The 14,454-nt window shown below is 36.6% G+C and overlaps 1 long non-coding RNA gene across 1 annotated transcript in view; it reads right to left on the bottom strand.

The window, feature by feature from the left end:
* LOC129392085 (uncharacterized) overlaps positions 1-14,454 on the bottom strand; it is a 344,173-nt gene that overhangs the window by 100,510 nt on the left and 229,209 nt on the right. The gene's annotated exons all lie outside the window — the stretch shown is intronic.

Genomic DNA, 14,454 nt, shown 5'->3' on the forward strand with positions numbered 1-14,454 from the left:
TATGTGAAAATGACTATACTACCCAAAGCAATCTACAGATTTAATGCAATCCCTATCAAACTACCACTGGCATTTTTCACAGAACTAGAACAAAAAATTTCACAATTTGTATGGAAACAGCAAAGACCCCACATAGCCACAGCAATCTTGAGAAAGACAGACAGAGCTGTGGGAATCAGGCTCTCAGACTTCAGACTATACTACAAAGCTACAGTAATCAAGACAGTATGGTACTGGCACAAAAACAGCAATATAGATCAATGGAACAGGATAGAGAGCCGAGAGATAAACCCACGCATATATGGTCACCTTATCTTTGATAAAGGAGGCAAGAAGATAGAGTGGAGAAAAGACAGCCTATTCAATTGGTGGTGCTGGGAAAACTGGACAGCTACATGTATAAAATGAAATTACAACACTCCCTAACACCATACAGAAAAATAAACTCAAAATGGATTAAAGACCTAATATAAGGCCAGACACCATCAAACTCTTAGAGCAAAACATAGGCAGAACACTCTATGACATAAATCACGGCCAGATGCTTTTTTGACCCACCTCCTAGAGAAATGGAAATATAAACAAAAATAAACAAATGGGACCTAATGAAACTTAAAATCTTTTGCACAGCAATGGAAACAATAAACAAGATGGAAAGACAACCCTCAGAATGGGAGAAAATATTTGCAAATGAAGCAACTGACAAAGGATTAATCTCAAAACATACAAGCAACTCATGCAGCTCAATATCAAAAAAACAAACAATACAATCCAGAAATGGGCAGAAGACCTAAATAGACATTTCTCTAAAGAAGATATACAGATTGACAAGAAACACATGAAAGTATGCTCAACATCATTAATCATTAGAGAAATGCAAATCAAAACTACAATGTGATATCATCTCACACTGGTCAGAATGGCCATCATCAAAAAATCTACAAACAATAAATGCTGGAGAGGATGTGGAGAAAAGGGAACCCTCTTGCCCTGTTGGTGGGAATGTAAATTGATACAGCCACTATGGAGAACAGTATGGAGGTTCCTAAAAAAATTAAAAATCGAACTACCATACGACCCAGCAGTCCCACTACTGGGCATATACCCTGAGAAAACCATAATTCAAAAAGAGTCATGTACCACAATGTTCATTTCAGCTCTATTTACAATATCCAGGACATGGAAGCAACCTAAGTGTCCATCGACAGATGAATGGATAAAGAAGGCACATACATACAATGGAATATTACTCAGCCATAAAAAGGAACGAAACTGAGTTATTGGTAGTGAGGTGGGTGGAGCTGGAGACTGTCATACCGAGTGAAGTAAGTTAGAAAGAGAAAAACAAATACCGTATGCTAACACATATATATGGAATCTAAAAATAAAAAATGATCAGAAGATCCTAGGGGCAAGATGGGAATAAAGATGCAGACCTGCTAGAGAATGGACTTTAGGATATGGGGAGGGGGAAGGGTAAGCTGGGACAAAGTGAGAGAGTGGCATGGATATATATACACTACCATAAGTAAAATAGATAGCTAGTGGGAAGCAGCCGCATAGCATAGGGAGATCAGCTCAGTGCTTTGTGACCACTTAGTGGGGTTGGATAGGGAGGGTGGGAGGGAGGGAGATGCAAGAGGGAAGAGATACGGGGACATATGTATATGTACAACTGATTCACTTTGTTATAAAGCAGAAACTAACACACCATTGTAAAGCAATTATACTCCAATAAAGATGTTAAAAAAAAAAAGCTGATGTAGCAATATCAGTAAGACAAAAATCATTAGTAAAGAAAAATATAACATTACATAACAAATTTAAATGTGTATGTACCCAATAACATAATATTACATGAAACAAAAAAACCCAGAAAATATAAATTTCTGAATAGTATGGTATAAATATGTTAATAGATATTAACATATTTTAAAGGAATTGTTAGTTCAAGCAGCAAAGTTATGAATGTCCCAGATGCTCTAGTATCTTGCCAAGAATCAGCATGGTCAGTCTTCACATTAGCTATTTTAAAACATGTGTAGGAATATGACATCTGATTGTGATGTTCTCTTGTATTTCTCATCTGTATATGTTCTTTGGTAAAGTGTCTGTTCAAATCTTTTGCCCATATTTTTGGGGTTGTTTTTTGTTTGTTTTTGTTTTTTATTGAAGTATAGCTGCTTTACAATATTATATTAGTTTCAGGTGTATAACACAGTGATTTAATACTTTATAGATTATATTCCATTTAAAGTTACTACAAAATATTGGCTATATTCCTTTTGTTGTACAATATATCTTTATAGCTTATTTACTTTATACATAACAGTTTGTACCCCTTAATCCCCTATCTTTCATCTCCCCCTTTCGTCTCCCCACTGGTAACCACTAGTTTGTTTTCTATATCTGTGAGTCTGTCTCTATTTCATTATATTCGTTTGTTTTATTTTTTTTGATTCTACATATAAGTGATAACACAGTATTTGTTTTACTCTATCTAACTTATTTTACTAAGCATAATACCCTCCAGGTCCATCCATGTTGCTGTAGATGGCAAAATTTCATTCTTTTTTATGACTGAATGATATTCCAATGTGTGTATGTATGTATATATATATATATATATATATATGCCACATCTTCTTTATCCATTCATCTCTTGATGGATACTTAGGTTGCTTCCATATCTTGGCTACTATATGCTGCTATAAACATTGGGGTGCATGTATCTTTTTGAATTAGTGTTTTCATTTTCCTCAGATATATTCCCAGGTTGAGAATTGCTGGTTCGCATGGTAGTTCTATTTTTAGTTTTTTGAGGAATCTCCATACTGTTTGGAGTTTTGAGAGATTCTCATACATTCTAGGTACAGACCTTTATGAACTATATGATTTGCAAATATTTTCTCCCAGTCTATGGATTTTCTTTTCATATTAAGCAGCGTCTTTCAAAGATCACATTTTAATTTTAATAAAGCCCAACCTATTGATTTGTTCTTTTATAGATTATGTATCAAACTTTTGGTGTCATGGCCAAGAAATCTTTGCCTAAGCCAAACATACAAGTGTTTTCTGTTATGTTTTTTTCTAGAAGTTTTATAGCTTTAGGTTTAATGTTATAAATTTGCCCTTTAATACTGTTCAGTGAAATCTCAACCAATTGACGTATATTGTTTTCATTTTTATTCAGTACAAAATAATTTCTAATTTCTATTTTGACCCAATGTATGTGTGTTGTTCAATTTTCAAATATTGGGGAATTTCCCAGATATTTCTATTATTTATTTTAATTTAAATTTCATTGTACTCAGAAAACATACTTCAAATGATTTGAATATTTTGAAAACTTATTGACATTTGTTTTATGGCCCAGAATATGATCTAACTTGATAAATGTTTTCTGTGCAGTTGAAAAGAATCTCGTGTTGGATGTAATTTTCTAAAGATGAAAATTATGTCACATTAGTTGACAGTTTTATTCAAATCTTCTCTATCCTTAATGATTTTCTGTAAACTTTCTGTATCAGAAAGTTTACAGAGGGGTATTGATATCTTCAGCTATAACTGTGGACTTGCCTATTTCCCCATTCAGTTTTATCAATTTTTTGCTTCATGTATTTTGAAGTTCTATTATTTGCATAAACATTTAGGACTCTTATGCCTATACTGAAAAATATAAAATAAGATCTCTAAATGGTAAACTGCCATGTTCATAAATGAGAGACTCAATGTCACACAGATGTTAATTTTCTCCACATTAACCCAAGGAATCAATACTATTTAAATAAGAATCATAATATGCTTCCTTTATGGAATTTAACTAGTTATTTTATATTGTATATGAAGAATAAATAGCTAAGAGTGGTCCAGACACTCTGAAAGCAAAGATAAGGGGGATATTTGTCTTTCTGTATGTTAAGACTTACTATGAATTCATAGTAATTAAAACACTGTAGTACTGCTCAGGAATAGAAAATTCCTGACTGAACAAAATAAAGACCAAGAAATCAATTCATAATTATATAAACCTGAGTATGATAGAGTTATCTCTGCAGATCAGTAGGAAAGAATGTATTATTCATTCAATAATGTTATGGCAAATCTGTGTACATGAAAAAAACTAGCTTGCTCTCCTGTTCCACATCATAAACAAAAATCAATTTCACACAATTGAAGTCAAATATGAAAAGTAAAAGTAAAATTTGGGAAAACAATACAAAGAAAATCCATTTGATTTCTGGGTAAGGATGGATTTCTTAAACAAGACATTAGTAGGCAAAGAATAAGTTAACTAAATTAAAATAAAAACTTCTGTTTAAGAAAATTACAATAAAGAGAATAAAAATTCAAATGACAAATAGATGATAATTAAAAACAAAAACCTGTATATAGAATATACTATTTTAAAATCATCGAGGAAAAGAAAAAGACAAGCATAAAGAGAAGGGACTTGAAGAGGCATGATACAGAAGAAGAAAACTTACTAGTCAATAAACATAAAACATCCTCAACCTTAAATCTGTAATGAATTGACATTTCATACACAACGGATTGGCAAAAGTTAAAAAGTATAACCACTTTGAAAAATAATATAGTATTATTTTATAAAGTTGATATTCTTATCCTCTGTAATGCAGCCATTTCACATACATGTATATCCTAAACAAACTTATGCACATGTGCCAGGGGAACTGTTCAAGAATGCATATAGCAACATTATTTGTAGAAGCAGAAAATTGTAAATAAACAAAATATCCATTGGGGGTAAAATAAGTTAATAAATTTTGATATATTCATATGTTAGAAGACTATACAGTGGTGAAAATGAATAAATTATTGCTACATGCTAAAATATGAATAAATCTTAGAAACATGAGTTTGAGCAGGGAAAAAAGCCAGTGGTAAACAAATTTACAAAGTACGTTTATGTTATAATATGAAGGGCATGCAAAAGTAAACATTATTGTAAATTCATTGTATAGATATACAAATATACAGTAAGACTAAAGGAAAGGAAGGGAATAACAAATACAAAATTCAGAACGTTGTTGAAAGAAAAAGATTAGGATTTGAGAGGCCGTACAAGAGATTGCCAAGTAAACGGCAATATTCTTTTCTTAAAACCATATGATTGGGGCTTCCCTGGTGGCGCAGTGGTTGTGCGTCCGCCTGCCGATGCAGGGGAACCGGGTTCGCGCCCCGGTCCGGGAGGATCCCACGTGCCGCGGAGCGGCTGGGCCCGTGAGCCATGGCCGCTGAGCCTGCGCGTCCGGAGCCTGTGCTCCGCAACGGGAGAGGCCACAACAGAGGGAGGCCCGCATACCACAAAAAAAAAAAAAAAAAAAAAAAACACAAAACCATATGATGGATACAAATACGTACTGTATGATACACATATGTTTTATAAATATTACTTTATAGACTCAAAATTTAATTTAAATAAATAATTAAAAACTCAGAGTTCTTGAAATTAAAAGTTATCATAAAAAGTTTTTTTTTTTTACTTGAGGCTTTTAAAAAGAGGAAGAAAATTGAAGAAAAGGATAAACAACCAGCGATTTCCTTTGTGAGATCGTGGAATACTGACCCCCTACCTAGCCAATCACCAGGAGCTATTATTATTTCACATATATGTCTTTGGACAAAGCTGTTTTAATTAGCAGTCATTGTTTGAACCAAGTGCATTGTCATTCTATAAGAATTTGATGGAACATCTTAGGTATAAATGCATGCAGTGAATGCATATGTATCAGCTATTTTCCTCTGTATTTATATTCACATCTTCACACAGTTCAATATGCAGCATGTATTATGTCGTGTGTGTGTGTGTGTGTGTGTGTATACTGTTCATGCTCAAGTAAATCAGGCTACTGAGTTATATTTTTAGTTAATTATTTTTAGCTTTGATAGAAGAAAACAGAAATATAATGATATTTGTTTTACATCTATGTATGAAATTGTATAGCAGAGGAGTTTTGCAAGAAATGGTTTATTTATTGGTATGACTAAAAATGAGAATGATGAAGGAAGGAAAGGTCTCCAAAAGTTTCTAAAGATGGAATATCTCTAGACGGATCATCACTGACATAAGTGAATAATGCCTGTTATAGAAAAATAGAAAATTCATAATTCATTATGAATATACAATCACAAATATTAAGGGTAAAAATATAACAATAAGAGAACCAAATACAATTTAAAAAGTGAATGCATGACCTATGCACTATGGAAAAAATCAACTTAATTATGGTTTGTTACAGTAGTTCTTTTTTTTAATTTTTTTTTTGCGGTACGCGGGCCTCTCACTGTTGTGGCCTCTCCCGTTGCTAAGCACAGGCTCCGGACGCGCAGGCTCAGCGGCCACGGCTCACGGGCCCAGCCTCTCCGTGGCATGCAGGATCCTCCCGGACCAGGGCACAAACCCATGTCCCCTGCATCGGCAGGCGGACTCTCAACCACTGCGCCACCAGGAAAGCCCACAGTAGTTCTTTTTGAATGAAGACCAGTTTTTTTTTGTTCCTTCTTTTTGTGGTATGCGGGCCTCTCACTGCCGTGGCCTCTCCCACTGCGGAGCACAGGCTCCAGACGCACAGGCTCAGTGGCCACGGCTCACGGGCCCAGCCGCTCCACGGCCTGTGGGATCCTCCCGGACCGGGGCACGAACCCGTGTCCCCTGCATCGGCAGGCAGACTCGCAACCACTGCACCACCAGGGAAGCCCTGAAGTCCAGTTTTAATTAAAATCTTCTCATTCGATCAGATGGAGTTTCAGATGAGATTACTTGAAACTATCTATTGTTCTTATTTTAATGTACTGCATTTCGGCAGTAAGGAGATATACAAAAGAAAGGCATTTCACTAGCTCTTCAACGGGGTCTGTTATGATTCTGTTTAATTAAATTAGATTTGTTGCATATCATTTTTATTACTAAATATCTCAAGCAATTTCTAAGAGATTTCCTTTTCCTCCTGTCCCATGTTTATCCTCACCCATCATGCCCAAATTCAAAATTACAAAAGCTATGTTGAATTCCTGTTTTTCCTTTTAGTGAACAATAGAATATTTCATATAGTCTTACTTTCCTTTTATCTATCCAGCTGAAAGGAATATAAATAATAATATTAATACATATGACTCAATCAACAAATCACTTAATACCCAGGTAAATAGAACAGAAAACTCACCAGTTCAAAAAAAGTTCATTTGCAGTTATGAAATGCAGTTATGAATAAACCCTCTTTTCTTTATAGCTTCTGTGCTTAAAACACACACACATTATACTTTCCATTCTCTGACCTGCTTCCTATGAATACAGTTGGACAAAATATACCTAGAAATAATAGATCTAGAAATAATCTACTGTACACATATTTCTCTGACTAAAGTTAATCCAGCCCCCTCAGAGGCTATTTAAATATTATCTTTTAGCTCTAGGATGACACTGTCTCAGGGATTCAGTTTGGATCTCTATGTACATGTTGGCTGAAAAATGCAACAATGTCTATATATTTGATGTTGTTTTTAAGCTGCTAAATTATGGAGCAACTTGTTACGTGGCACTAGATAACAAGTACTGATTTTGGTACTTGGGCAGAGAGCTGGGGAACTTTGAGGAGAGTATTTGTAAAATATAAAGTGCCGTGAAGAAATCGTTTGTATCAGATGTATAATGGCTTTCAGGAGGTTACAGTTATATACTTAGATGATAGTAAGAAAACTTTTATTGGAAATCAGAGGATAGGAATCCCCTGCATTAATAGTAGAAAGTTTAGCAATGCTGTTGCTTATGCTAATGTAGAAAATACAAAATGTATCTAATTTACCAGGTGATCTAGCTAAAAAGATTTCAAGGTAGAATGTTGAAGGTGCTACCTGGTTTCTTCAAGTTTTTTGCAGTAAAATGTGATTGGAAAGAGATAAGGATTATTAAAAAAAAATGATCCAGGACTTAGTCGTTTTGAAATTTTATGGTGCCTTCAGATGGCAAACAATACTAAAATAAAGAAAATAGCTTCTGAACAAAGATCAAATCCTGGGCACTCTTAGGAAAGAATAATTTAAAGAATGAACAGAGGGTATTACTGTTTTGGCAATGATGGATAAAACTGCTATAAACATCCATGTGTAAGTTTGTGTGGACATGTTTTCAACTCCTTTGGATAGATACTACATCCTCGTCAGCATTTGGTGTTGTCAGCATTCGGATTTTGGCCATTCTGATTGGCATGTAGTGCTATCTCGTTGTTTTGATTTGCATTTCTCATGTTGATGAAAAAAATTAATCAATAGTCAATCTAAGCAAGAAATGGAAAATTTTATTGAAGTCACCTTGAGGATTATAACATGGGAGATAGTTTTTCAGAAAACTCTGACGACTGTTCCACCCATCAGAGATCAAAGCACAGTTATAAATGTTTACAAGACAAAATGTTATACATCAATTAACGACGTACTGACAGTTTACACAATCAAGATCACGTACAAAGTGATCCCTGACAAGATTAAGAAGGGATTGTTACCTCCTTAGGATGTCAGGTTAATGCAGATGCACGTAGACACTAAAGGGGAGGGAGGAAGCCAAAATGGACAGAGAAAAATTTAATGTTTAAATTTTTCTTCTCTTGCCATAAAATATGAATTTTATTTCATTACCCTAATGACATATGGTGTTGAGTATCTTTTCATACACTTATTTGCCATTTGTATATCGTCTTTGGTGAAGTGTCTGTTCGGGTATATTGCCAATTTTTAATTAGGTTTTTCATTTTCTTATTGTTGAGTTCCTTATATGTTTTCTAAAAGGGTTCTTTACCAGATAAGTTTTTGCAACTATTTGGCTTGTCTTCTCATTCTCCTGACGGTGTCTTTTGCAAAGCACATGCTTTTAATTTTAATGAAGTTCAGATTATCAAATATTATTTTTATGGATTATGCCTTTGCTGTTTTCTCTAAAATGTCATCACCACTCCCAAGGTCATCTAGATTTTCTCCTGTATCATCTTCTGGGAGTTTTATAGTTTTGTGCTTTACATTTAGGTCTATGATCAATTTTGAGTTAATTTTTGTGAAAGGTGTCTAGGTTCATTTTTTTGTATGTGATGTCCAGTTTTTCCAGTACCATTTGTTGAAGAGAATATCTTTTCTCCAATTGATTGTCTTTGTTTTGTCCCTTTGCCAAAACTCAGTTGGTTATATTTATGTTGGTCTTCTTCTTGGTTCTCTTGTCGGTTCCACTGATTTGTCTATTCTTTCACCAATACCACACTGTATTAATTACTGTAGTTTTATAGTTAATCTTTATGACATTGTGATTTACAATTTAAAAAATGTATATTTGGTCTTCATCCTCATATCTGGCCTAGAACTCCTAAAATCATTGAAATTTCCTAACTGATAAGAGCAATAAAGGAGTATGTTTTGTTATTCATAAGAAGTTCCTTTTAACCATACCTGAGTTTACGTCAATGAGATAACTTTTGGAAAGCCCCTAAGGAGGCTGGTTTCTAGGGGAACTATCATGTGATTACAGGATTGGAACTCTTAGCCCAAAGTAATCGATGCCCAGGGTTGGGGGTGAGGCTGGAGATTGAATTAATGATTTAATCAACCATGCCTTTGTAATGAAGCCTTCATAAAAATTCATAACGTACAGGATTCAGAGACCTTCCAAGTTGGTGAACAAGTCGAAGTGCTGGAAGGGTAGCATGCCTGAAGAGGGTATGAAAGCTTCATGCCCCTTCCCACATAACTTGCTCTATACATCTCTTCCATATGTCTGTTCCTGAACTGTATCCTTTCACAAGAAACCACTAATCTAGTAAATAAACTGTCTTCCTGAGTTCTCTGAGACATTGTAGCAAATTTTCAAACCTTGGGAGGGGGTCATGGGAACCTCTGATTTACAGCTGGTCAGTCAGAAACACCTGGACTTGTGAACTGGCATCTGAGACTGGTGGGGAGACACAGTTTGCGGGACTGAGCTCTTAAACTGTAATATGATACTTATTCCAGGTAGTATCAGAATTGAATTGAATTGCAGGACACTCAGTTGGTGTCTACAAAGAATTGGAGAATTTCTTGGAGAATTCATGAATTTCCACACGTGTGTTATCAGAAGTGTTGATGAGTAATGAATAAGGAGAAACAGAGTTTTTCCCTTACAGTCTTAGAGTTGAGTAGTGTCAGTTCTTCAATTTTGTTCTTCTTCCTCAACATTATGTTGGCTCTTCTAGGTATTTTGCCTCTCCATATAAATTTGAAAATCAGTTTATAGATATCCATAAAATATCCTGCAAGGATTTTGATTAGGTTGCATTGAATCTCTAGATCAAGTCAGGAAGAACTGATATCTTAACAATATTGAGTCTTCCTATCCATGAACATGAAATATCTCTCCATTTATTTAGTTCTTTTCTTTGATTTCTTTTATCAGAGTTTTATTGTTTTCTGCATATAGATCTTATACATTTTTGTTAGATTTATACCTGTTTCATTTTGGGGGGGCGCTAATGTATGTAACTGGTATTGTGGTTTTAATTGCAAATTCCACTTGTTCATTGCTGGTATATAGTAAAATGATTAACTTTTGTAGGTCAACTTTGTATGCTTCCATCTTTCTTTAATCACTTATTAGTTCCAGGAATACTGTGAACCCCAAGTGAATTCCAAACATAATAAACACAGAAGGATCTAGACACACTATAGTCAAACTGCTCAAAAACAAGGACAAAGAAAACATCTTGAAAGCAGAAAGAGAGAAATAACTCATATACAGGGGAACAAGAACATGATTAAAGGCTATATTCTTCCTCAGAAAGAGTGGAAAGTACAAAGAAGTGGAATGGTATCTTTAAATTACTTGGGGAAAAACCAGTCAATCAAGAATTCTAGATCTAGCATAACTGTAGTTACAAAATGAAACTAAAATAATGATCATTCCCACAAAAACAAAGCTGAGAGAATCTGTTACTAGCAAACCTCATCTAAAAGAAAAACTAAAGGAAGTCTTTCAGGTTGAAAGGAAATTTCAGCAGTAACTCAAATCAAAAAGAAATAATAAAGGCATGGGAAATAAGTATGTGAGTAAATATAAAAGGCAAAAAGGAGAGAAGGAGGGAGACAGAGAGACAAAGGGAGAGACAATGAATTTCTCCTTGATCCCCTGTATTTCTCAAAGAAAGAAATTTTTTTTTATTCTCTCCCTAGAATTTTAATCTTGTTCATAGAGACATGAAAACTAAAAACATTTAACTTATTTTGACACCAGTGTCTTTGGGAGACAGTCCATTAGTTTTCACAGTCTAGACTCCTAAAGTGGCTCTGGTTGTTGCCTCTTTTGATTCTATGAGTTGCCCGATATCCACCCAAGAAATTCCTTTTGTACCTGTTAGCCCCAAATTCTGTGTTGTTGCAACTGAAAGCAGTTAGATAATATTTTATTTCTCAATAAATAACAATGTTTATTTTTCATAATTTATTCATTAATTCATTATATTTATTAAGTAACCACTAAGCTAGTTTCTTGGATTACATTAGTGAAAAATGATAGATATATTTCTACTCTTGTAAAGCTAACAATTATCCAGATGATTAGAAATTAAATAAAAAATCATACTTTTCAATTATCAATAAAAACATATTAAACTCTACAAAAGAAAAGACATTATGAGAATAAAAAAATAGGGCACTTAATATGGATGGTCAGAGGAAATTTCTTTCACTTCTAAATTGAGATTAGGGGATGTTTAAAATCAGAATCTAGGGGGTTTGAGAGAAGATGGCGGAAGAGTAAGACGTGAAGATCACCTTCCTCCCAACATATACATCAGAAATACATCTACACGTGGAACTGCTCTTATAGAACACCCATTGATCACTGGCAGAAGTACTCAGACATCCCAAAAGGCAAGAAACTCCCCACGTACCTGGGTAGGGCAAAAGAAAAAAGAAAAAACAAGGACAAAAGAATAGGGACAGGACTGCACCAGTGGGAGGGAGCTGTGAAGAAGGAAAGGTTCCCACACACTAGAAGCCACTTTGTGGGCGGAGACTGAGGGTGGCAGAGGGGGAAGCTTCAGAGCCACGGAGGAGAGCGCAGTAACAGGAGTGTGGAGGGCAAAGCGGAGAGATTCCCGCACATAAGATCAGTGCCGACCAGCACTCACCAACCCGAGAGGCTTGTCTGCTCACCCGCCGGGACGGGCGTGGGCTGGGAGCTGAGGCTCGGGCTTCAGTCGGAAGCCGGGAGAGGACTGGGGTTGGCTGCGTGGACACAGATTGAAGGGGGTTAGTGCACCATGGCTAGCCGGGAGGGAGTCCGGGAGAAGTCTGGAGCTGCCGAAGAGACAAGAGACTTTTTCTTCCCTCTTTGTTTCCTGGTGCGTGAGGAGAGGGGATTAAGCATGGCGCTTAAAGAAACTCCAGAGACGGGCGTAAGCCGCGGCTAACAGCGTGGACCCCAGAGACAGGCATGAGACGCTAAGGCTGCTGCTACAGCCACCAAGAAGCCTGTGTGCAAGCACAGGTCACTGTCCATACCTCCCCTCCCGGAAGCCTGTGCAACCCACCACTGCCAGGGTCCCATGATCCAGGGACAACTTCCCTGGGACAATGCACGGCGTGCCTCAGGCTGGTGCAATGTCATGTTGGCCTCTGCTGCAGCAGGCTTGCCCCACATCCGTACCCCTCCCTCCTACCGGCCTGAGTGAGCCAGAGCCCCCGAATCAGCTGCTCCTTTAACCCCGTCCTGTCTGAGCAAAGAACAGACGCCCTCAGGCGACCTACACGCAGAGGCAGGGCCAAATCCAAAGCTGAACTCCGGGAGCTGTGCAAACAAAGAAGAGAAAGGGAAACGTCTCCCAGCAGCCTCAGGAGTGACGGATTAAATCTCCACAATCAACGTGACGTAGCCTGCATCTGTGGAATAGCTGAACAGACAACGAAACAACCCAAATTGAGGAGGTGGACTTTGGGAGCAAGATATATTTTTTTTTTCCCCTTTTCCTCTTTTTCTGAGTGTGTATGTGTATGCTTCTGTGTGAGATTTAGTCTGTATAGCTTTACTTTCACCATTTGTCCGAGGGTTCTGATCATCCGGTTTTTAATTATTTTTTCTTAATAATTATTTTTTATTTTAATAACTTTATTTTATTTTATCCTACTTTATTTTATCTTCTTTCTTTCTTCCTTCCTTCCTCTCTTCCTTCTTTTCTCCCTCTCTCCCTCCCTCTCTCTCTCTTTCTCCCTCTCTCTCTCACTTTCTTTCTTTCTACTTTTTCTCCCTTTTATTCTGAGCCATGTGGATTAAAGGCTCTTGGTGCTCCAGCCAGGAGTCAGTGCTGTGCCTATGAGGTGGAAGAGCCAACGTCAGGACACTGGTCCACTGGAGACCTTCCAGCTCCAAATAATATCAAATGGTGAAAATCTCCCAGAGATCTCCAACTCAACGCCAAGACCCAGCTTCACTCAACGACCAGCAAGCTACAGTGCTGCACACCCTATGCCAAACAACTAGCAAGACAGGAACACAGCCGCATCTGTTAGCAAGGAGGCTGCCTAAAATTATAGTAAGGCTACAGACACCCCAAAACACACCACCAGACGTGGACCTGCCCAACAGAAAGACAAGATCTAGCCCCATCCACCAGAGCACAGGCACTAGTCCCCTCCACCAAGAAACCTACACAACACACTGAACCAGCCTTAGTCACTGGAGACAGACACCAAAAACAATGGGAACTACGAAACTGCAGCCTGCGAAAAGGAGACCCTAAATACAGTAAGACACGCAAAATGAGAAGACAGAAAAACACACATCAGATGAAGGCGCAAGGTAAAAACCCACCAGACTTAACAAATGAAGAGGAAATAGGCAGTCTACCTGAAAAATAATTCAGAATAATGATAGTAAAGATGATCCAAAATCTTGGAAATAGAATAGACAAAATGCAAGTAACACTTAACAAGGACCTATAAGAAATAAAGAGGAAGCAAGCAACGATGAGCAACACAATAAATGAAATTTAAAATACTCTAGAAGGGATCAATAACAGAATACTGAGGCAGAAGAACGGATAAGTGACCTGGAAGACAAAATAGTGGAAATAACTATGGCAGAGCAGAATAAAGAAAAAATAACGAAAAGAACTGAGAACAATCTCAGAGACCACTGGGACAACACTAAACGCACCAACATTTGAATTATAGAGGTCCCAGAAGAAGAAGAGATAAAGAAAGGGACTGAGAAAATATTTGAAGAGATTATAGTTGAAAACTTTCCTAATATGGGAAAGGAAATAGTCAATCAAGTCCAGGAAGCACAGAGAGTCCCAAACAGGATAAATCCAAGGAGAAACACGCCAAGACACATATTAATCAAGCTATCAAAAATTAAATACAAAGAAAACATATTAAAAGCAGCATGGGAAAAACAACAAATAACACACAAGGGAC

This window comes from Physeter macrocephalus, chromosome 4 (assembly GCF_002837175.3).
Source record: "Physeter macrocephalus isolate SW-GA chromosome 4, ASM283717v5, whole genome shotgun sequence".
NCBI classification, from domain to species: domain Eukaryota; kingdom Metazoa; phylum Chordata; class Mammalia; order Artiodactyla; family Physeteridae; genus Physeter; species Physeter macrocephalus.